General features: G+C 34.3%; 1 pseudogene; it reads left to right on the top strand.

Annotated features, from left to right (window-relative positions):
• The first annotated feature begins 5358 nt into the window (after positions 1-5358).
• On the top strand, positions 5359-10983 carry LOC140988307 (protein EMSY-LIKE 4-like; annotated as a pseudogene).
• Positions 10984-25537: the final 14554 nt, after the last annotated feature.

The raw sequence follows: 25537 nt of genomic DNA on the forward strand, positions 1-25537 counted from the left end.
ACCATACTTAACATACCTTTCATGAACTTTAAAAACGTAACATAAACGTGTCGTGTAAAATCATGACGTGTCAAAACAGCTCATCGTTAATCATCATTCATCATTCATGATTTATCATTTATCGTTCATCATTCATCATTTATCGTTCATCATTAATCATTTATCATTTATCATTGGTGAATTCAGTTCATTAGAGGTGACTATCGTACATCATCACTTACGATGGATCCATCATACATAGAACCGCGGTACCCGACGGCTGCCGGACATCAGTGACAGGATCACCCATCCGCTGTGCCTAGGCCTCATCATCATCATTTACATATACATCTTAAACATTTACATATACTTCGATAGCCACAACTAATTCTCATCATTCAAAACATCATCATTTACATCACTTATAAAAATCATGCATGAATGTCATTTTCTTTAAATTCAAGCAGGCAACGTATATTTTCATAAAATCTTAAAAATCGTGATTCATGATGCATAAACATTAAAAACATGATAAATTTGTGCTCAGGGCGCTGCCAGTACAAAAATATCACCCTGGTTGCAAAATGACCATTTTGCCCTTGAAAACCCAAAAATAACCGTTTTTCCCTTGGACCTCTAAAATTGACCCGAAGCTTACTAAACTCCTTAAATGTCCCAAAACATTTTTAAAAGCAATCCTAGACATAAACTCGAGCCAAAATCAGAACTTAACTGATTCGTTTTAAAACTTGAACCGGGGTCCCGGTTTTAACCCGAATCGATCCGAAACTTAACCAAAACTTTCCCAACTTTTTATCACACGTTAAAAACATTTAAAAGGTCCTAAAATCATCAAAACTAGACATTTAAACCCCTCGATCAGACCCTGTAAGCTGCTGCTAATTCCCTCAACCACACTACTCGATTCTTAAACCCATCGCCCCTACACGTTCGCGTCTGTAGCCCAAAACCAAGCGAACCATCTCTTGACCCACCTCTCCTAGACCATCCTAAGACCTTACTAGATCGAGCCAACCCAAGGATTCAGCCCCCATGAAGTCTACAACACCCTCCGGATCGCTAGGAACCGCAAGTGTCACGTCGAGCTTTATCCCTTCCACTCGTGCAGCCAGCCCTTCAGTGGTCCCAGCGATGGTTGGCCCTTCCAGGGCCGTGACTCAAACCCACCAGGGTCTTGTCCAGACCTTGGTCCAGCCCTCACGCCACTCGTTCCACCGCAAGCCAGAACTATAGCCCCAACGAAGCAAGAACCCAAGAACAACTCTCGATCTCTCCTCCTACAGCAACACCGAACAGCTATCACCCCAAGAATCCTTCGTGACATCACTATCAGCCTCTGAACAGCCCTAAGCCGCAGCCCCTTGCAGCTTAGTTCAGAAAAAACGTGAGTGGTTATCGTGGAAATGCATGAAACAAAGCAAAACCTATAAATCCTCATGTGCAGCTGCTGGATCGAAAGTTTTTACATGTTATAACACACATTTAACATAAATATGGCGTGAATGATACATAAAGGAGAATACAAGCATGCCTTGATGATTTGATGAAGAAAAACGAGAGGTAGGAGGCGCCGGGATAATTATTCCTTGCAAGAATTGAGGTGGCCGAGATTTTCTTGATGAAATGCTCTGAAAACAGAGTGTGTTCTGATAGGGGAGGGTGTCGGCTGGTTGGGGAGGGATTAGGTTTAGGCTAAGGGCTAATTATATAATATTTAAATGGTTAATAAATTAATTAATGGGCCCTAATTTGTTAATTTAAAGTTTAAATAGAGTATTAAGCCCAATAAGCTTAAAAATAGATCTATTAAATCCAAACACGCTCCCGAAAAATATTTCGTTTTGGAAAGTTTTTGAAAATATTAGCCGAATCAGCAAAAAGTCACTCGATTCGATAAAATTTGCACACAGTAAAAAACTAAAATCATGCGGGTAAAAATACACAATAAATCCTAATTCTTGAAAAATACATTTAAAACATCTTATAATAATTTATAAAAATTAATCTTGTAATAAAATAATTTTTTCTGAAAATTCTCCGGTCTCCGTTCCTCGTTCGAGAGCGAAATACAACTTAAAAATCTTTAATGTATGAACCTCTAAAATTTCATGAAATAAATTATATTATGAAATAATTATCCATGAACTTTAAATAACTCACGAATTAAAACACAAATTAATGAAATAAACATGCATTTAATGCTTTAAAACAATTTAATAAAATACCAAAGAAATTTAATAACTTGCATGCATGTGGTTTACGTGAACTTTCAAATTTTTCGGGACGTTACAGCATGACTCCGGCTCCTAAAAAATAATAAGACACAGAGAAAAAGTATATAAATTTAAAACACTTTAATACAATAAAAAAAACAAACTTATTACTTACCTCTATATCAGAATCGTTGTCAAACTTTTGATCCTTCGAAGCTATTCTAATAAGATAAATAAAAAATATTATAAATTAAAAATATAAATAAAGTATCATAAACAATTTTTTTTGAAATTATTTAATATCTCGAGTTTCACTCCATAACCAATCTCGAGCACACATCAAAGCCTCCACAGTTTCAGGATGAAGTCGATTACGGTGAGTACTTAAAACTCTCCCACTAGTACTGAATGTTGATTCAGAAGCAACAATCGTCACAGGAATGGCCAACACATCCTTTGCAATATCATGCAAAATGTGATATTTGATCCTATTCGTCTTCCACCAACATAAGATATCAAAGTAACTTGTATTTCTTGGCAACAAAGACTCTTCTAAATAATAATCCAACTCCGACTTTTCAAGTTCAGTATTAGTATTGGAATCCATGAACATCTCAAATTTATCAGAATAACTACCACGCTTAGGAAGTGGAGGCCTTAAATATGAAGATCGTGAATCTTTCACTTCCTGAGATTGTTTGGATTTCTTCTTGTACTCTTCAACAATTTCATATAACTTTTTCTTTATTTTTTCAATCTCAAATGAAGACATATCACCATAAACAAGAGGATAATAAAATTGAATTGTCTTCATCTTGTACTTCGGAACTAAAATGCTCCCAATTGCCAATAAACAATTCATCATCTCCCAATACTTTTCAAACTTTAATTTCATATTTGTTGCCATTGTATTCACCACATTATCATCCGAAAAAAGCCAATCATCAATTGCCAACTTAATATCACAAATAGTTGAGAAGAAAATATTTATAGTGGGATACTTGGTCCCCGAAAGCAACTCTGTGGAATCATAAAAAATCTCCAATTTAGAAGAAATCTCTCTCACTTTTGACCAATCATCTTCTGTGGGAACTCTTTTATACAAACTCTCACGGTGTTTCAAACGAGCAAACACATCATTATATTCCAATGCAGTGTTAAGCATCAAATATGTAGAGTTCCAACGTGTTTTGCAATCAAGTTCTAATTTTTTAGTGCTTGGAGCCTTCAACTGTCGAGCTATTTCAATAAATTATTCATCTCTTTTCGATGTTGCTGTCAAAAATCCGACACTATATCGAATTGTTTCAATACTACCACTGATTAGTTGTAGTCCATCCCTTACAACCAAATTCAAAATATGAGCAATACACCGCATGTGAAATAATTTACCTTCTAAAATAAGTGAACTCGGAGGAAGCTTATCTAGTTTAAGCTCAATCATAGCATCATTAGTTGTGCAATTATCAATAGTTAAAGTAGATAACTTACGATCCAAATTCCAATCCAAGAGGCAATCAACAAGGGAATTTGCAAGGACCTCAGCAGTATGTAGACACGGCACATATATAAACCTAGTAAAAAAAATATAATATATTTTAACAGTGATAGTAATATTATTAATGGTAAACAAAAGTACAAATTTTAAGAGAGAAGATAAAATTTACCTCATAAGCCGACTTTGTAGTTTCCATGAAGCATCAATGAAGTGTGAAGTGATTGCCTTGAATCCTCTTTTTCGATTATTTGACGTCCATATATCAGTAGTCAATGCAATTCGACTAGCATTTGAATCCAATATTTTCATTGTTTTATCTCTTTCATGCTCAAATATCTTCATGATATCGTTCTTAATTGTGTTCCGAGAAACAACTTTAAATAATGGTTGTAAGGTAGTAAGGTATAAGAGTACCTTCTAAAGCCCACATGATCAACCATAGATAGCGGATACTCATGCAATATAATCATATTCGCAAGCTCTTCCCTCCTGTGATCTTGGTTGAAATGGTATGTCCCAAGCATCATTGTCTCGTCATTGGATTTTGTTGGTTGCAATAGAGATTGTTTTATAGTCTTCTGTTTTTTGTGCAAACATGTTTTTATGTGGTCAAGCAAATGTCTGGTATTATTCTTACTTTCACCACCTAAAGACTTCTTACAATCATTACATATCGCTTTCCATTTTCCTCCAATTAGCTTCCTCTCAAAATGATCCCATGCAGGAGATCTAAATTATCTTTTATTTCCACTATCTGCTCCCATAATTTCAGTATCTAAATTCTCATTTTGAGGTATTTCATTTTCCTCGATCAAAACACTCTCATTTTTCGATGCAAGTTCTTGACTTCCTACAGTTGGAGCAGTCTCAACCTCTTTATCATTAGATTCCATCTGAAATGATATCAAATAATTTGCAAAATAGATGGATAATTATGGATAATTAAAACGAAGAACAAGTTTCACTAAATCCAAAATTCATCGAACAAGTTTTCACTAAAAAAGAACAGTCTAAATCTCTTTATCATTATCTTAAAAAATTTTAAGACAACAAGAAAGTATAAATCAGTCTTAATCAGGTTATAATGAATTCATGTTTTGGGCCTTTAAATAATCCAATTGCCTAACTACAAGTAAGCCCCAAAAATTTCACTTGTTCAATCTTTATTAAACTATAGAGTATTGTCGTATGGATAAATTAGGTGCCGTGCTCTTCTAAAACCCATGGCCACTCGGCCTGCAATTTACACATCAACTTATATCATTAGCCACTAAACCTCTTTATCATTAGATTCCTCTCATTGTGTTAAAAAAGAACAAGTTTTCACTAAATCCAAAATTCATCGAACAAATAGAAACAAAAAATAATAACAATACACACTTAGTTTTCCTAGTACCAAGAAGAACCAGCACATGATGCAAAATAAATTAATTTAAAGGGACCATTCGTTATTTTTTTTAAAAAAAAAAATGGTCCCTTGGAAAATTATAAAATAAACTGCAAAAGATTGAATATTATTTTCGTTTGTCGTGTGTTTGTGCAAAGCTTAATCATTGATAAATACCTTTCTAATGTTGGTTGGCCCTTGAGAGTCGAGAGTGGAACTGGAGTATTAGACTACTGGAGGCGTGAATTGTGAATCGGTGAATGGGAGAATGGGATTTGGGAATTGAGGGGGTTAGGTTAGATATATATATTTTTTATTTTGTATATAATAATAATAATAATAATAATAATAATAATAATTACTAGTATTATTATTAATATTATTAGTATTATTATTCCAACCATGTTCGTTCTCTTTCTTTCTAAACTATGAAGGCCTTAAAAAAACGTTTGAAACAGTAGGGGGCTAAAGTTGTATGAAGTGTCCAGGTCTAATCTTGACCAAAGCAAGGGTGACCTTATCAGGGAGAGATCAAGCATTCCCGGTGGTTATGACTTGACCATGCCCCAGGCCGAGGATCGAGCCCACATCCTCCATTTGCTTTGTTCTTCACCCCCACTTACACTAATAGTGAGTAAATTTAGCTTCGTTAAATTTTAAAAGTTGAGTACCCAATTGAGAAGATAATGTCGGAATTTGAGTTTGAAAAAGAACAATACCAATTTCGACCAGATGATTTTTCTTCACATGTCGCATCAAAGTTTCATAACCGCATCCTTGTTGAAATTTGTAAGTTTTCGAACAATATTTGCATTGGACTTGCATATCACTACTGGGAAGCGTCACATTTTGAAATGTTTGTTGAAGATATCGGATGTCGGGCGAGGTATCGCTTGAGTTTTACTTTTAGGCGCTATCATATTGCTCATACTTTCTTGACTTTGATGATGACGTGTTTGTTGAGCCTCTTGTTCACGTTCTTTAAGTTCCTCATCGGAAAAATCAAGATCATAGCCATCTACATTGAATGAAAGAAAATCGCGATGCTCGAACTTGGGTGACATGCCTTTCCTTTGCCACCCCTATGACTTGATCCGGGTTCGATCATTTGTATAAATATGAAATTGGTAATTATGAAAATAAATCAACAATTGACAATAAACCAATAATTGAAACTTGATATTTTGATAAAAAATCAATCCAGTCCGGGCCTACGGGTTGACAGTTGTACAACAGCCACATCATCGTGATCAACTGCCATAAAATCGTGGCCGTTAATTTCAAATGATTTTTTATTTTAAAAAAATTTACCTGACCTGACTGGTGGACCCTACGGGTCGACAGCGGTAACATAATTGTTATCGTAGATCTTCAACGATCACATCAACCAATCGTGGCCGTTCATTTAAAATATATAAAAAAATTGATCAACCCGCCGGATCGAACTTGTCGAACGAGGAGAGTCGGACTCGAAGAGTCGACGGATTTTACACCAATAAACCGGAACCGGAAAGCTTTAGACGATTTCGATCAGGGTTCTGAGTCAAACCCATTGATCCGGTCGGTTCTGGTCCAGGTCCGTGTTTGGACCGGCCCTTGTCCAATCTACTTAAAAGGTATAAATTAATAATAAAACTTTAAAAAAGGTGTGCAATAAATAACCATCCATCTTTCCGATTCTTCCCTAATTCGCACGTGAGAAATAGCCTGGACTCAAACCCCACAATTGTTAACCTCATTTCACAGACCAATTTCACATCCGCGTACATACCCTTGCTCTTACTCGAAAGCTCGCAAAATCACACAAATCGAATTGACGCTTCTCGTATTATGCTCGTTTCGTTGTGTTAATGCAGATGAAACAATCCGAAGAATAAGGTTTGTGTTTTGTCCTATTATGGAACCATAACTTGTTTTAAAGTTTAGCGATAAAACTCATGCTTTCCACGTTTTCTACAAATATCATGGGGATAAAAATCAGGGAGTGGAGACAGTCTGGTGGGCTTCAACCAGCCATGCGAGGTGTCAGTCAAGCTGTCCATGATCCAATACCCAGTCCTTCCATCTCAGCTTCTCGTAAAAAGCAGAAGATAGCTTCTTCACTACCTTCTCAGTCCTTTGGTGCGCCATCTCCTTCTTTCCACCACAGGTGATGGCTACAGCCAACCAGCCGTCTCCATCAGCTGCGAAGCGTGGGCCCACGATGGGTGCAAAAGGAAAAACGCATAAATCTGTGAGTTTAAGATTCATTATTTTCTCAGTTAAATTCTGCTGCACATCTACTGATACTGATTTTTAGTTACAATTTGTTCTATGGATCAGGTACCAGCCGGGGCATCGTCAATGAACTCCAGCTGGAAGAGGTAAATTTGGTAACCGCATTTCATCTTGGAAGGAAAGTCAGAACCAGATAGCCTGACAATAATAGTTTCTATGAAGCTGTAATAACTAATTATGATCCGGAAAAGGTATATGTAAAAATTTTGTGGTTTGACGACTTAATTATGCTCAGTTTATGCGTAATTTTGTCTGTATGGTTTTCCAGGAGAGACATGCCCTTGTGTATGATATAGGCACTCCACATGAAACATGGGAATGGGTCAACCTGTCAGAGGTAGATGCACTTCTCCTGTTGTATGTCATTTGAAACTAGCAACTAATGGATTGTTAATCCATTTCACTATTTCTTTGCTATGATGTGTTGTGTGTTGACATAAAATATCAATGAATTCAGCACGCACATTTTAGCATTTGGTGGATGTGTTCGCAAGTGCTTCAGTAGTTTCCGTTGTTTTCTATTATTTCTATTAAACCAATGTTCTCTATTCGTTCATAATATTGGTTTAGAAAGACTATTCTAGAATAGGCAGAATTAGAGCAAATGATCAAACAGGTGGAACCTTAGCTTTGCACTAATCTTTCATAGATCGTGTAATGGTCAGATTCTGATCATGGAATCATAAATTTTTAGGTTGCCTTTCAGGTCACGTCTTCAAATGGAATCATGATTGAGAATAATGTGAATGTACACATTCTGAGTTTCACTTCTTGGCATTTGGAATTCTTTTGGATGAAAAAACTTTCCTAGGATATTTTTTTATACATGCGTTTGTTAAAAAAAAGTGGTTAATTAATTTTTTACCAATGTTGTAAATGGCGGGAGGCGGTGGCGGGGCGGTCGGTGACCACTTATCGCCTCGGCCGTCTTGAATTTTTTAAGTAATTTTTTTTATAGATAATCATATATATCACACAATATAATCACAAATAGTCATAATTTTTTATATAAGACGTGTAATTAAATAATGTTTAAATATAAAGAAGCTTCATACAATATAATATAATCTAGATAATGTGCAAATAAATATGTAAACTCCTCATCGGATGCTTTAGGACATGCTTCAACTTGTTCTACATTACTCGCAATATGATGTTTCATCCTATAAACTCTTCCTTTAATAAGCCTCTTACACAACTTGCATGTGATCTAATCCATTTTCTCTTTATCATACAAAAGCCCATATTCCCAAGAAATCCGGTTGTTTATCCTTTTCCTCCATTAATCTTCAAAAATAAATCAATAATAATAGGGAAAAAAATACAAATTTGATTTTGAAATCACAAAATATAAAATATTATAAAAAAAATATGTTAAATAATAAATACACAATGCCTAACCTAAAGCTTCTTGCTGGTGGCGGCGGCGGCGGCGGCAGATAGTTCGTGTGGCGAGCTTAGTGGTTGATAGTGAGAACTAAAAGTTTAAAAAAAAAAAGAAAGTGGAGTATGATTTAAATAACTAGGATTTTGAATTTTAAAATTAATTAACTTTGACTAGGTTTTTAAAATTTTTTGACTACAACTTAAAAATATTGACTACCTCACTTGGACTGCCTGCTCACCGTCTCCACCCACCTCGACCGTCTGCCCACTGTCATATAGCTTGGACCGCCTAAAACAGCCGTCTCATGTGTAGGCGGGGCGATCGAGGTAGGCGGCCATCTCGACCGCCATTTATAACACTACCGCCTAGGCGGCTGCCTTGACCGTCATTTAGAACACTGCTTTTTTAACCTTTTTAAGGTGTATTTAAAAAGCTTAGAATTGAGGTTTGCAACAGGTATATGGTCTGAATTGACTCATGTCATTCCCGTTGAATCCATTAGATTGTTCTAGTCTTTGGCTTCTCCGTTTCTTGGGAATCATGCTAGTGTTAATAATTTTTTACACCATATATTTCTTTCATTCCAATGAAAGGCCATCTTATCTGGGTTGGTGTTGCTTGCATTACTGTGAAGCGCACTTGATTTCTTGAAAAATAATGAGGTGGACATACTTTTAGTGAGCCATCAAAGGATTATTGTTGAGTACTATGTAATGCTAATGCCAAAGATTTTATGTTTTCAAGTGCGTACTCGCCACCAAGTTTTAATGTGCATTGCTATGTAAATTGGCTTGTTGTAGTTACTGATATATGTCTTTGCATTGCAACCAATGGTCTTTGGCATAAGCATTTATAGGAAGGACTTGAAATGTTATATGATGCTTATCGATGTCTTTGCATAAGGTAAATCTTATGTTTGATATGGATCCTTAACTGATCACATAATTCCAATATGAATTGCAACAAAATGTAAAAAGAAAATTGAAACCCAGCTGAGTACTGGTATGCAGTCACTACATGACATATGATCAGTTTTCTTTTTGTGTAGTAGTGCTATATGAGTTATGGGCAGCGCATGGATAATTCAAACAAATATTAATTAAATTAGGGATCATGATGTTCTTTATTTTAGGATTTTGTTTTCTTTATTTTAGGTTTCTAAGCTATGTTTTCATCTGAATAAAAAGATTTGGAGTGAAAATCCATAGGATTCTAAGGGATTTGATTTCCGATTTCATCTTGTATTACTCTATTATTTATACGACAGAATTAGTATGAATTAAATTAATGGAAAAGAATTATTCACAATCTTGTGTTACAAGATCTGAGGTTCTCTCCCAACGACCCTCAAAACCAAGAGATCGAGGTTTTCTTGTAACTAGCCTCAAATTCACAATAGACAGCCCCTGGCAAGATCCATAAATCGGGACCATAACAGCCAGTGCCATGGAACTAAAACTAGTGAAAAAATTCACTGGAAGAAATTAGAAAATAATTTTTTGTTTATGAAACTAAAATGTTCAGTTTGTGGAAAGCAAAAATATCTTTCTTATTTGGTTGTTTCTCCTATGAAGATTTCTCCTGATGAGATACAATGGGACGAAGGTTATGGCGGACCTCGCCATGGGTTGGGTCGACCTGTTGGGAGAGAGAATGTTCCAGGTGCAGGAAGAGGAAGAGGACTAGCAAAAAGTCAATCCAGAAAGGACTTTCCTCCGTCTCAGAATGGCATCGGAATGAAGGCACGAGATGATGTGCAGTTGCTTCAAACTGATACTCTAATTAACGAGGTACAAATCAGTTGCTCACAGTACACATATAAAATGCCTATCAATTGATAGTTGAGATTTGACAGGTGGAGAGCGTTTTTGGTGCTAGTCATCCAGACCCTGTGGAGATGGAGAAAGCAATGAAAGTGCTGAAGGTTATACAGAGCACAGATATCTGCTCTTTTTTTAGCCTAAATTTGAAGCTTTGTTTACATTGGCTTATCGACGCGATCTTTATCCCATCAGGAGCATGAACAGGCACTAACTGATGTCATTGCGAAGCTTGAAGACATGTCTGACGATGAAAGCGGTCTGTTTCTTCGTTAGCCCTCTGTTTTTTCTGGTTTTATCGCTTGACAGTATGATAATTTTTCCCTTGGAGTTGTATACCATACTTGTTTTTGGCTGTTTCACTCCTAATTGAATGGTGTGCTTTTCCCTTGGAGTCCTCATTTCGTAATCTATTCTCTTACAAAAGCTCTATATGTCAATACTTCTCTCGTAGTATTTCTTTTGTGAAGACTTAATTAATCATGATCATGGTTCTCGTGAAAACTTCATTGATGAGTATCCACTTCTCTTTTGGTGATTCTTGTGACAGACTAGGGCCGCCACTTTTTACACGGGCAAGCAAAGAGAGAATAGCGAGACTGAAATGTGATGATGTATTTTGGATGAAAAATGAATGGGAAAGGAGTCAAAGCTTCCATGTGGGGGATGGTGCGGAAAAGGATGTTACTTGAATCGAACAATGACTTCGTTCATGTCAAGAAACTGCATATAGAAAGAGAAGCGATTCATTTTGCCGTATCTGAGTTATAGTCGATATGGTAATATCCATATTTGAGTAAATGGGAATTTCATGGATTGGCTCAACTCTATTTTATAATTCTATATCTTAGTTACCATTTTAGTTCCTTGTACTTGGATTATTATAGTCGACTAATTTAGCACAGGCTCAGTCGTAGTTGGGTGGCTTTTACAATTTTTTTGCCTTTATAAACAAACAGGTTAGTGCTGCTTGTGTAAAATCATCACAGTTTCCTTCTGTGTTATTTTTCTCCTTAATTTTTTTGGTGTCATTTCTTGTGGATATTATTCTTTGTTCAAGTTTTTTCTTGCCTTTTTTTTTACCAATGAGAAAAAATGTAAGATAAAAGATAACTTCTTGGTTTCTTTTAAACTGCTTATGGAGCTCTTTGATATTTGAATTTCAATTGTNTTTCGAAATGTGGTGAAACTTTTTGTTAACTAAACATTATCCTACATCATCTCAAGCAATTGCAGTAGGCATATGCTAATGCTTCGAAGTATTCGATAGAAGAAGAGGATGAAGAAGAATTTGATCATAATGGTTCAAACTTCGACGACGAACTTATAATGAAGAGGGAGGGATGTGAAACCTCTCATATCAATGAGATTGTAATGGTCGAATAATTGTGATTAATGAGTGATGATGAAGGTTTATGATTGATTACGAGTGTGTAAAAGAGTCAATAACGGGGTTGTAATTTCCGAATTCCTAACTCTGTAACTATTGATATGAAACTCATACTAATTAAGAACATCCAAAAAGTCAGTAAAATTTCGTAAGCAACTTACTAGTAGAGAACACGGCGACTCTCAAGAAGTTTTCACGTTCTATATAGCTTCAAACCCTTAATAATATACTACCAACAATAGTATATATGTGAACTTTTGTTTTAAAATTTATCTTATATGTCAAAATCAAAACATATTCACATGCATATTTAAAAGTATAATTTTTTTTGAAAACGATTATTGATTATTGATTGCTAATTTTCATGCACTTAATGACTATGAACCAAATGATAGGAATATGTATTTTGAACTGTACTGATTATTGTTTACAATTGATTATCGATATCACCATTTAGAGGAGTGAAATACAAAAGACTTATTATATTAGTTTAGCCATGAAGAGATCGTTATTTCAGCACACTTGCAAAATATGATTAATGTTATTTTCGATTATTGAATTTTTGACTACTGCTATCCCAAAATTATTTTATTTTATGTCAAAATATATTATTATATATGTTGCTTTTAAAAATTGAGAGGATTCCCGTCCTCACTTGCTGAGTGATGAATATCATTCACTCACTCACCTACTTCCAATTAAGAACAAAAATGAAAAGATCGAGAACGAGATCAAAGATAACCACATTTTTGAAAGGGTAGATATCCGACGTGGGTTTGCTATTGATTGTTAATGAAAGAGTTTTGTTGGAACCTTATTTAATAATATGTTGCATTTTTTTTTTGTTTCTACAGTTATTATATTTGAAATCTTTGAATGTAAAGATATCATTTTATTATTTTTATGGAAATAAAAACGATAAATTGCTCAAAAATCCCCAAAATAAAACAAAAATTTGTTTTCAATCCCTGTGTCAGAAAAAATGTGTTTGAACTCCCTAGGCAACATGTTTTTTTGGATGAAAATCGGTAAAAAACAATAAAAAAAATATGGTACCGATATATGATATTTGAGTACATATTGTTTCATATGTTGTACTAATATATGATTTTTCAGTACCCAAATATTGCCATCGTGGATGATCAAGCACCTAAGAAAGAATGAGATCCGGTAGAGTTGCCGGAAAGATCAATAATGAGAGGACGAAACAAGAAGTAAGGACTCATGATGATCTACAAGAAGTGCCTATTAATATGTTGTCAAAGCTTGAAGAGCTTGGGAAGCATGACAATCAGTTTAGAGGTCATTGCAATATCATTCAAGTGTTATATGACCAAGAAAAAATCGGTCATCCGCACCCTAGTGCGCAACAACAACACGCTCCAGCACACTAGGCACGCCCCAAAGCCCAAACAAGTGTGCCCCAGCGTGCCCTAACACCCAAACAGACGCGCCCTAGTGCTCTAACCCGTGCGCCCCCTGCTCCACGAGAAGTGCATAAATTCAATATTTTGTGCAAATTAATTAAGGAAAACCCTAGTTTGGAGTTTTAATTGATTTGTTGCCTTTTTTAAACAAAAAAACATCTTGAAACACAATTATTAGAAGATTTTGACAATTATTGATAATTTTTGTGAGTTTTCTCTCAAAACCTATAAGCTTGGCTTTGTTCTTTGAAAAAATCAAACTTATCAAATATTCAATCTTTGTGACGTTTGTCAATTCTTCTTCACACGGATTGTCAAAGAAGAGTTTTTTAAAGGTTCTCTTAAATTTAGTTGTCCCTTTTTGTGTTATTTATCACTAAACCACGTAGTTTAAGGGTGGATATCACATGTTACTTGTTTCAAAGATCGGGACAAACACATACACGAATCCTTTTCTTTTATTAAATTGAAGGCACAATTTAAGTCAAACCATGTTTGCTTTTCATACGTACAAAGATTCATATCATTTGGTACTGCTTATGTTCCTTTTGATTCAAGTATCTCATTTATTATCAATTTGCATTGTTCTATCATTTTTCGTTATTTGTTTCTTGTGTCGCAAGATTTTTATTAAAAATATTGTTTATCTTTTTCATTTGTTCTTGAATCTTGCTATTCTCAAAAATCTTTGAGTTGTTCTTCGTGTTTCTTGTCGCGCATGTTTCATTTTTCTTGTCGTGAAAGTATTGTAAAAAAAACTTGTCGGTAAAAAAAAGTGAGAATTATTTCAAAAAATATATATATATAAAAAAAAGGAGATCGAATTGTTAAAAAAAAAGAAAAGAAAGAAGATACAACATAGTTTTTTAAAAAAATACATATCGTTTTGGTAATGACTAGACTTGTCAAATTAGGTCAGGCCCGTCGGGCCGGCCCGCTTTGCTATAAAAATTGAATGGGTTGGGTTGATAAAATAGCAGTCCGTTTGGAGGTGGGCCAAACAGGCTAAGACCGTTTGGGTTGCGGGCCTAAACGGGACGGGTTGGCCCACAAAATTAGGGTAGAGTTTTATATTTAGTAAGGAATGAGATTCTCCGTTTCTTTGATGTCCTCTTCCTGTTCCAATTGCCTTTAGTTAATTGTATTAATACTAAACTTATACAATATACAGAACTTTAACAGAAGAAATTGACTAACAGCCACTTGCTAATGTAAGGAATCATACGTGAATCAAAACTTATATCCATCCTATTACACGTTTTTTTTTAAACTAAAAAAATAATATATTAGCATCATCAACTAAAATAACAGAATTTTATATTAATATCATTTTATAATATTATCAATAGATAAATTTAATACCTGGACCTGAAAAAAACTCAAACAATCCGACAGAGAAAAAATAATATTATTTTATAATATCATTTTACTGTGATATTGTTTAATATTAATATCATTTTATATTATTGTTTACTGCGATATAATATTAATATCATTTTATAATATCATTTTACTGTGATGATGTTTAGTATTTTTTTCTTAGAAAAAATAAGTGGGTCGGCCCGCCTAACCCGCGGCCCAAGGTGGGTTAGGCTGGGTTGACCATTTAGAGGCCTGCCAAAATGGCAGGCTGGCCCGCCCCGCCAGCCCGTTTTGACATGTCTAATAATGAGCTTACAAGATCACTTGGTCTTCTTCTTCGTTCTTAATATCGATATTCTCGATAATAAGAATAATCTTATTAAAATAATCCATATGTCTTCTTAGATCCCTAACTTCCATAGCAACTCCTTTCTTACCAATTTCTAGAAGGAATTGATCCCCTAGGCTTAATAAAATTGTATTGTGAGCATTTGAATCAATCTCAGCTAGTTTCTTCGAGTTAGAGCCGATGATAATAACTTCTTTATTTATTGCACATGTAAATCCATGATGCACCTGAAAGGGGGTTGTTTAACATAAAAGTGCAGAAACGGTAAACTGTGTGTATCATATTACAGTGTTGTGTGTCGGTGTTGTCAACATCGTGCGGAAAAATTATTTAACACACATGTAAACTTTAATAACCAGAATAAGACAAATTAAATTATGTACAAGTATGCCTCATGAAAAAATTATCACTAGAAAACTTGTAAATTGAAAAAACCAATACTACTGACAATCATAAAAACTATATTCTTTGACAACCCAAAGAAATAAATTACATCTAAAACCAATCAATAAAACCACATATGCAAATCTTATGTCGCATCAAATAAAGACCGTCGAGACTCTTCAAGCAACACTCCACACGAGTGTTATCCTTCGAGTGTCCTCAACACGGATCAGCAACACAACAAAGTGATAACTCGATCATACAAAAGTTTCTCATCAAAATAAGCTCGGCTCTCGTATTTTTTCTGTGCAAGAACACCGTTCCGTGCGTCCCTCAAACTCTCTATATGTATCCTTTGTTTGACTTCCTCTACATTCCATACAAGAGTCCTATAATATAAACATGAGAGTTTAGGAAAGAACTCTTTAAACAAGGATAACATATCTTTGAGATAAATACTAAATTAAAAACAAATCCTTTAATTTTTAGGGATAAATCAAGCAAAATCTTAAAATCTAGAAAGACAAAACTTTAAATAGATACTATCAATATCAAAAAATAATTAAGGAATAAAATATTCATTTCAATCTCCTCCTTTTTGCCTTTCTAGACAAAACATCCAAAAATGATAATCTTGGTCATTTCTGCATTCAGTTAAGCTCCCCCTGAGTTAGAGTGTATCTCCTCTTGAGTTTAAATTCATCTATCCCTGAGTTAGACGTGTTAAAGCATTGGTGTTGTTGACAATGTTGTCAACACCAACTTTAGAACACATGAAAATATAAGAAGAAATACGAACGAAAAATTCATTAAAACACAAACAGATATAAGAGAAAACCGACAAAAAAGCAAAAAACATCATTACAGACTACAGATCATAATTATTTATTCTTTATCTTCTTATGTGTCTGTAAGCTCATCAGTCTCAGCTCCTCCAGATGCTTCAGTTCCTCCAGATGCATCGGCAGCTTTGGCATCATCCATTTTCTGTGTCAAGGTCTTCTTCTGCTCCCTTTTTTTGGCCAGAATATAGGCCAACTTCCCACAGTAGCCTATAGTTAGCCACCTACTCTTCGTAGTAGACAATGAGATCTTTGGCCTGTTGGATCTGTTGTAGACCAAAGTCAATTTGTGCCTATAGATGAGAGGCAGAGAGCATGACAAAGCCTTCGGGAGTTGAAGAGGATGTGGACGCCATGTTGTCAACACCAGTGGCAACACCAGTCGGTGACCAAGAGAGGTCCAGTTTCCTGTTAACCTTGAAATAGGCAGGAGAGATTTTGAGGGTTTCTCCTATATCATATATGCCATCATCCTCTTCTTTGAGGAATCCCTGTGACTCTAGTATCCCAAAGATCTGGTAGATTTCAGACCTCTTTTTGCAAATTGTAGGACCGTGTTGAATACCAGCTGTCCAAAATTAAAGGGGCGACCAGTACCAAAACAAGGTGATGGCCTGTGGTCGGGTAACACTGTGGTATTTGAAGAAGGGGTTTGATGGATCGTGTGTTCGGCACCTTTAAGGTTCTTTCAAAACAATAAATCAATGAGCTGCAACATCTCGTGTTCTAAAATGTTTACACCGAAGAATTATATCATATTTGGTATTAAATCAAGCGGAAAATACTTGAAGTAATCCTTCGTTAAAAAAACTGTTAGATTTTATATCAAGTGCAACCGAATAACTGAAATACGAGAAATCATTTAGAGCTTATATCAGTTCAGTTATGGACAGAACTGAGCTGGTCAAAACAATTAAGAACAAAAACAAACAGTTAAATAGAAATAACACAAGATATGTTTATGGATGTTCGGAGACTTCAACTGCTCCTACGTCAGTCACCCCTTGTATCACATTGGGTAGGATCTACTAGAAGATTTGATCTATACAGTTGATTTGTACAAACCCACTCAGCTTAGAACTTACCCTACTGCTTAACTGAACTCCTAGCCTAGACTGAAGGTAGCACCTTCCAGACAACACTTGTTTAACATCTGTGTGTCAACGACTACATATACAAGTTTTACGTCTTTGTGCAAGACTCACTCAGCTATTCAATAAGCTCAACTCTCTGATAAATGTGAGTGATTGTGTGTGTGTTGGCGAGAACTGAACAATGAATACCTCACGAAGGTTTTTGCACACACTGAGGGAAATAGAGCTTCTATACTAAGCTGATATAACTTTGAAGTGTTTCTTCTCTTATTCACACACACTTGTTCTTGTTATTGGTCTTCACTGATCTTTTATTTATAGGCGGAAAACTGATGTACATTGAGATTCAATAATTGTATCCGTTGCAGCTTGAATGCTTTCCTTGAAATTTGTGTCTCGACTTTTCCTACATCTATCCTGGAACATTTTGTTTTTAAGTGTTGCTATAACGTCCATTATTGTACCTTGATCATATTGTTGCTTTTGTATCGTTGTGCATAGCTGGAATCCACTTAGGTAGGCTTGTCTTGATCTGTAACTGATTGATTCATAACTGATGCTCCTAATTGAACATCTGAACTGATCTTCAGTTGGGCTGGTGAAATCAGTTGACTCGTCAGTTGAACTGATTTCACTCTTTCAGTTGAACACTCTTTCAGTTGAACTGGTCAGCTGGGCTCTTCATCAGTAGAGCACTTCATCAGCTGATCGAGCTTCTGAAGTTCTTCTGTTGAACTGCCTGTCAGCTGGACAACCAGTTGAACTGGTATTTGATATTTCAGTTGGACTAATTCAGTTTGGGCAATCAATTAGAACTTTTAGTTTGCTTCTAGAAAACTTCAATTTTGCCTCAATAACTGATCAATTCGAAGTCTGATCAGTTTCAGCTTCCCGCGCACTTCGATAAATCATTAGAAACAAAATAACAAGTTTTGTTAACATCAAAATAAAGATTGCGAACATGAAATATTCCAACAGGGTCCAATTCCGAATGGTTGTCTTGTGCAAGATAGAGCAAAAAGACGTTAGGTTCGTTGCGGCGAGGCATTTGGGGATACTCCGAAACTGAGTGATTAGACCACCAGTGAGGATGGATGTGATAGTGTCAATATCAGGAGCATCATCTTCCTCGTCTTCAGTCGAGGTGTTATAGAACTCATGGATGGCATATGGCGAGAAATCATAGATGGTGTCTCGCACAAACAAGCGCCCATACATGGCAAAGCTCCCATCGCTGATGCAAAAGACAAGATTACAGTAGAATTCTAGTATTGGGCTTCTCACGTAGGGCAGCACAGAGTCCGCTGTTGCGCTCAGCCCACGAGCTCGAAAAGAATGCAATTAGGTTTTGCCTTGTGTGAGCCTCGATGTCAATATTCTTTTCTTCAATAAACTATCTGTGATCATAGATTGACCATCGAGACATGGCCGACTCAGAGTAGAACTTGTTGGAAAAAGAGATAGTTAGATCATATTCTTCAGATTATGTGTTGTCCGGAGTGTCGACAACACCTAGCTCAGCACCAGCAACATCGGCAGCAGCCTCAAATTCTTCAGCAGAACTGTCTTCAGACTATCCTATATCAGTCGGTTCTTCGGAATCAAAGTTGGGGTTAGAAGATGAAACACTTGATGAATCAGGGCGATTGTCCTAGAATTCCTAAAGCATCTCTTCATCATGTTTTTCATCGGCCAGAGTGTATTTCTTCAAAATTCGCTCCTCCTTTAGGCCATCAAGTATCTCAGTGATAAACATAAAAAATTATACATTAATTAAATGTTTTATAATATAAATTTATAGATTTTGTTTTATTAAAGGTTTAAATATTATATGTTTTATAATAAATTGTATAAAATATAAGTTGTTGTGTAATTATAAGTTTTTACTATTTTTACATGTTCGATAAAACAAGAATAACATTGGCGTGACAAATGAGATTAAGATGATTCTTGGACCTGTAGAAAGTTGATGTTAATATCTACAATATTGGTGGCTAGCATGACATAAAAATCCTCACACAATTATGATCAAATTAAGCAACAAATAAAGTTATCAAAGGAGTGACAGTTTTACCATGCTCTAGCATTTTGACCATATCTCTCAAATTACTTGGTCAAATGGTAAAAAAAAAAAAATACAACAATTCAAACAACTCAATTATCTACATGTTTTGTTTTATGTGGAAAAGAAAATTCGGATGGGAAGATTTTCAAAAGTGATGTGTATGATGACATAATTTCTTAATACACCAATGAAGACTTACGTGCAAAAAAATAATATTTTATTTGTTGTTGTCTCCTCTAATTTGGCTATAAATAGGGGTACATTGTACTGTATTGAAATATCCCTTATTTTATGAACAAATTCTCGAGTTCATAAAATTTCTCTCTTTGTTTTTCCTTTATTTTTTCATTTAAATATAATTAGCATGTTAATTTCATATTCAAAGTTTAATACTTTGAATAATGAGTAACTAACTTCCCAAAGTTGAAATAAAAAGTTGAAACTCTTGGTTTGATAATAAGGTTATTAAAAGGTAATAATCTATGTTTTATATTATTTAATCATTATTTATTGTTTATGTTATATTTATTTTTTTAAGCATTATTATACTCTACTTATAAGTAGGAGTTTTGATTTATTGTTGCTATATGTTACACTAAATTCTTGGAACCATTTAAATGTTAGTTTTATATTACCAACTATTTAAAGTGGATGCCTTGATTTATTATATATGAATATATCATAATATTAATTTCTTGGTACCATTTAAATGTTAGTTTGGTATTACCAATCATTTAAAGTTGGAACCTTGATTTAGTGTTTACAAATATATATATAGCACAATAAATACTTGACAACATTTATAAGTTTTGGTATATATTATATACTTATAAGATAATAATATATAACATTATATAAATATGATTATTTAATATATTGGAACAATTTTATTAAGTGGATTTCAATAATGTTCATTAATGTTAACTTTATTAAAATACCAAGAGTGGATCATCTAATCTCAACTACTTAAATTAAAATTTGAACAATTAAAAATTACCAATTAAAAATTCAAACAATTAAAAGGAAAAAAACAAAACAAAACAAAAGGACATTGTAGTGGACTTGTAACTACCTTAGCTTCCTTTTGGATACGATATTCGGACTCATCGAATTATACTACTTGTGGACAACCTGCTCTTGGGAGTGCAACAATCAAAGTCGCATCAAGTTTTTGGCGCTGTTGCCGGAGAAGTATAATTTAATTTCAATTCTATTTAATTTTGTTTATAGTTTTTTTTTAATTTTTATTTATTTTGTGTTTTTTTCTTATTTTTCTTTTGCATTTGCATGAGCATTTGGTCACGTACACTTAGTGGTCGACTCATTTGAAATAACCATTTATTTTCACAAAACATGGCGGAAGAACCCATCCAAGAAATTGAAGATGAAATTCAATCTCAACATGATCATGATAGACGAAGAACACTTAGAGATAACATGAATCCTACACTTACTAGTGCACCGTCATGTCTAGTTTTTCCCCCTGATGCATCTCATTTCAATTTTATTCCTGGTATTATCTAACCTTTACCCAACTTTCATGGCTTAGATTCTGAAAATCCATACATGCATTTACGTGAGTTTGAAGAAGTGTGCAACATATATAATGATCTAAATTGTAGCATGAACACCATTCGACTTATGCTTTTCCTTTTTCTTTAAAAGATAAAGCTAAAACTTGCCTACAAAATCTTATATCGGGATCCATTCGAACTTGGGATGAATTGCAAAAACAATTTTTGAAAAAGTTTTTTTCCATCTTATAGAACAAATTCTATCAAAAGGCAAATCATCACTTTCACTTAAAAACAAGGAGAAACTTTTTATCAGTGATGGGATAGATATAAAGAATTGCTTAAACTTTGTGCACATCATGGTTTTGAAATTGGGAGAGTTGTTTCTCAATTTTATGAAGGCTTAACACATAAAGATATTGAAATGGTTGGATTTATGTGTAATGGAACTTTTGAAGATAAAGATCCAAACGAGGCAATTGAGTATCTCGATTCATTAGCTAAAAATGCTCAAAATTGGTACACTATAGGTACAATTGAACCATCAAACAAGATTCAATCTCCCACATCTGGTGGAGGTATGTACACCCTCAAAGATGAACATGATCTTCAAGCCAGATTGACCTCCTTGGCAAGAAAATTTGAGGCACTTGAATTGAAAAATAATGCTCAATTATAATCTGTTCAAGAAATTGCGTGTCACATTTGTGATACAAGTAATCATTCTACAAAAGATTGTCCCACTTTGGCCTCTTTTAAATAATGTCTCCATGAACAAGTAAATGTTTTGAACAATTTCAAAATGCCAAATTTTGAACCATTTTCTCAAAGTTACAATCCATGTTGGTGAAATCATCCAAATTTTAGTTGGAAGAATGATAATGTTGCACAATTTTCACAATCACATTTCCAAAATCAACAAAATTTTCAAAATTATGCACCTTATGTTCCTCCACCTAAAAGGAATTTGGAATATACATTGAATTCTTTCATTGCAAAGCAAGAGTTTATCAATACTCAAACTGCTCAAACCATGACATATTTGAAAGATACTCTTGCTAAATTCGCATATGCACTTAATGTTCATGAAAAAGGTAAATTTCCTTCACAACCACAACCTAATCCCAAGGATCATCATTCACAAACTGGAACTTCTGGAACTCAACCGATGGATCAGGTAAAATCTGTTATTATCCTTCGCAGTGGTAAGGTTGTGGAAAAATCCTTTCTTGAACCTTGTGAAGATGATGATAAATCAACTCCAAAGGGTAAGGAAGTGGAACCCATAACTTACGAAGAGGATATTCAACAGACAGTGCCACCACCATTCTCTCATGCATTGAAAAATACAAAAAAATCAAATTTGAATTCTGATATATATGATATTTTTAAACAAGTAAAAAAGTAAATATTCCTTTATTAGATGCAACAAAGCAGGTACCATCATATGCCAAATTTTTGAAAGACTTGTGCACTGTGAAAAGAAAATTGAATGTGAAAAAGAAAACATTTTTAGCCAAACAAGTAAGTGCAATCATTCAAAATAATAGTACTTTGAAATACAAAGACCCTGGTTGTCATACTATTTCATGTATTATTGGAGAACGAAAGATTAAGAAAGCCTTGCTTGATCTTGGAGCTAGTGTGAATTTACTTTCATATTCAGTTTATCAAGAATTCAATCTAGGCGAGTTAAAACCTACTTCGGTAACATTTTTACTTGCTGATAGATCTTTTAAAGTGCCAAGAGGTATGGTAGAAGACGTGTTGGTCCAAGTTGATAACTTTGTATATCCTGTCGATTTCATAGTTTTAGATACACAACATATTGAAGCTTGTAATGCAATTCCTGTAATTTTGGATCATCCATTTGTAGCAACTTCTAATGCTCTAATAAATTGCAGGAATGGAATAATGAAGTTGTCATTTGGTAACAATTTTGTTTTTGATCTTTGTAAGCAACCACATGACAAAGGAGATGAAAGTGAAGATGCGGGTCTTATTGAAACTCTTGTGGAAGAAAACATTCAAGAAGGGAGTACAAAATTCACTTAGAAGAAAATGCTAAAACATCTCAACAACCACAAAGGAGATTAAATCCACACATGAAAGATGTAGTGAAAACTGAAGTTCTCAAACTACTTGATGTTGGGATTATCTACCATATTTCTGATAATAAGTGGGTAAGCCCAACACAAGTAGTTCCAAAAATATCTGGCAGCACAATGATAAAAAATGAAAAAGGTGAATTGTTAACAAGTCGAGTCCCATCTAGTTGGCGGATTTGTATTGATTATAGAAAACTAAATGACGCCACTAGAAAATATCATTTTCCATTACCATTTTTGGATCAAATTTTAGAAAGAGTAGCAGGTCATCCCTAGTACTACTTTCTTGATGGATATTCAGGCTATTATCAAACTTTCATTGCACTCGAAGACCAAGATAAAACTACCTTCACATGTCTTTTTGGAACTTTTGCATTCAGAAGGATGTCATTTGGTTTATGCAATGCCCCAACAACATTTCAAAGATGCATGCTAAGCATTTTTAGTGACATGGTTGAAAATTGTTTTGAGATTTTCATGGATGATTTAACTGTTTTTGGGAATACATTTGATAATTGTCTTGAAAATTTGGAAAAAGTTTTAAAAAGATGCGAGGAAAAAGGTCTTATTGTAAATTGGGAAAAATGTCATTACATGATTACTTCTGGGATTGTTTTAGGATATGTTGTGTCACCTCATGGAATTGAAGTTGATAAAGCAAAAATTGATGTTATTGCCAATTTACCCCCTCCAAAAACTATTAAAGAAATTCGCTCATTTTTGAGACATGCTGGATTTTATAGGAGGTTTATAAAGGACTTTAGTTTAATCTCTAAGCCTATTTGTAACCTCTTAACAAAAGACACTTCATTTGAGTGGACTCAAGAATGTCAAAATGCTTTTGATAAAATCATTCGACGTATAACATCAGCTCCTATCACGCAACCTCCTGATTGGTCTTTAACATTTGAAATCATGTGCGACGCGAGTGATTATGCAGTCGGTGCATTATTGGATCAAAGAAGAAACGATAAGTCTTATGTGATATATTATACAAGTAGAACTTTAAACAATACTCAAATGAATTACTCCACAACTGAAAAAGAACTATTTGCTATAATATTCGCATTAGATAAATTTCGTTCTTATTTGATTGGATCAACGACTATTGTGTTTACTGATCATTCTGCAATTTGATATTTATTGACCAAACAGGATGCAAAGCCACGACTGATAAGATGGATTTTGTTGCTCCAAGAATTTGACATTGTGATCAAAGATAAAAAAAAAGAACCGAAAATGTCGTAGCTGATAATTTATCGAGACTAGCAACAGGATCATCTTGCGAAATGACACCAATTGATGATAATTTTCCTGATGAACATCTATTTTCAGTTACTATTACACCTTGGTTTGCTAACATAGTAAATTTTTTTGTGACAGGAAAAATGCCACCGCAATGGAGTTCCCAAGATAAAAGAAAATTTTTGAATGAGGTAAAAAAAACTTTTTTTGGGATGATCCGTATCTGTTCAAGTATTTTCCAGATCAAATTTTTCGACGTTGAATACCCGAGAATGTGGTAAGTAGTGTCATTAAAGTTTGTCATTCAAAACCATTGGCCCACTTTATTTAAAGACGCCCACGAAATCTGCAAGATCTCTGAAAATTGTCAAAAATTGGGTGCGATTTCAAAAAAAAACATGATGTCTTTGAATCATATCATTGAAATTGAAATATTTGACTTTTGGGGAATTGATTTTATGGGACCTTTTCTACCTTCATTTGGATACTTGTATATTTTAGTTGCAGTTGATTATGTTTCCAAATGGATAGAGACAATTCCAAGTCGAACAAATGATCATAAAATCGTCATCAAATTTTTGAAAGAAAATATTTTTTGTAGATTTGGAATTTCTCGAGCCATGATAAGTGATGGGAGAACTCACTTTGTTAATAAACCATTTACTTCATTAATGAAAAAATATGGTATTACTCACGAAGTAACTGCTCCTTATCATCCTTAAACAAATGGATAAGTTGAATTAGCTAATAGGGAGATAAAATAAATTTTTGAAAAAATTATTAACCCAAATAGAAAAAATTGGTCTCTGCGACTTAATGATGCACTTTTGGCATATTAAACAACTTTTAAAACATCATTGAATATGTCTCCCTATAGGTTGGTTTACGGAAAAAATTTTCATTTGCCTATCGAATTGGAACATAAAGCTTATTGGGCGATCAAAATTTTTAATTCAAGCATGGATGATGTCAAAAAATTGCGCAAATTGTAACTTAATGAACTTGATGAACTCAGAAATGACGTGTATGAGAATTCAATGATTTATAAAGCAAAAATCAAATCATTTCATGATAGAACAATTCTTAGAAAAATATTTGAGATTGGTAAAAAAGTTTTGCTTTATAATTCTCGACTTCACTTATTCCCAGGAAAATTACGATAAAGATGAACATGC

Source organism: Primulina huaijiensis, chromosome 11, assembly GCF_012295235.1.
Source record: "Primulina huaijiensis isolate GDHJ02 chromosome 11, ASM1229523v2, whole genome shotgun sequence".
Taxonomy (NCBI): domain Eukaryota; kingdom Viridiplantae; phylum Streptophyta; class Magnoliopsida; order Lamiales; family Gesneriaceae; genus Primulina; species Primulina huaijiensis.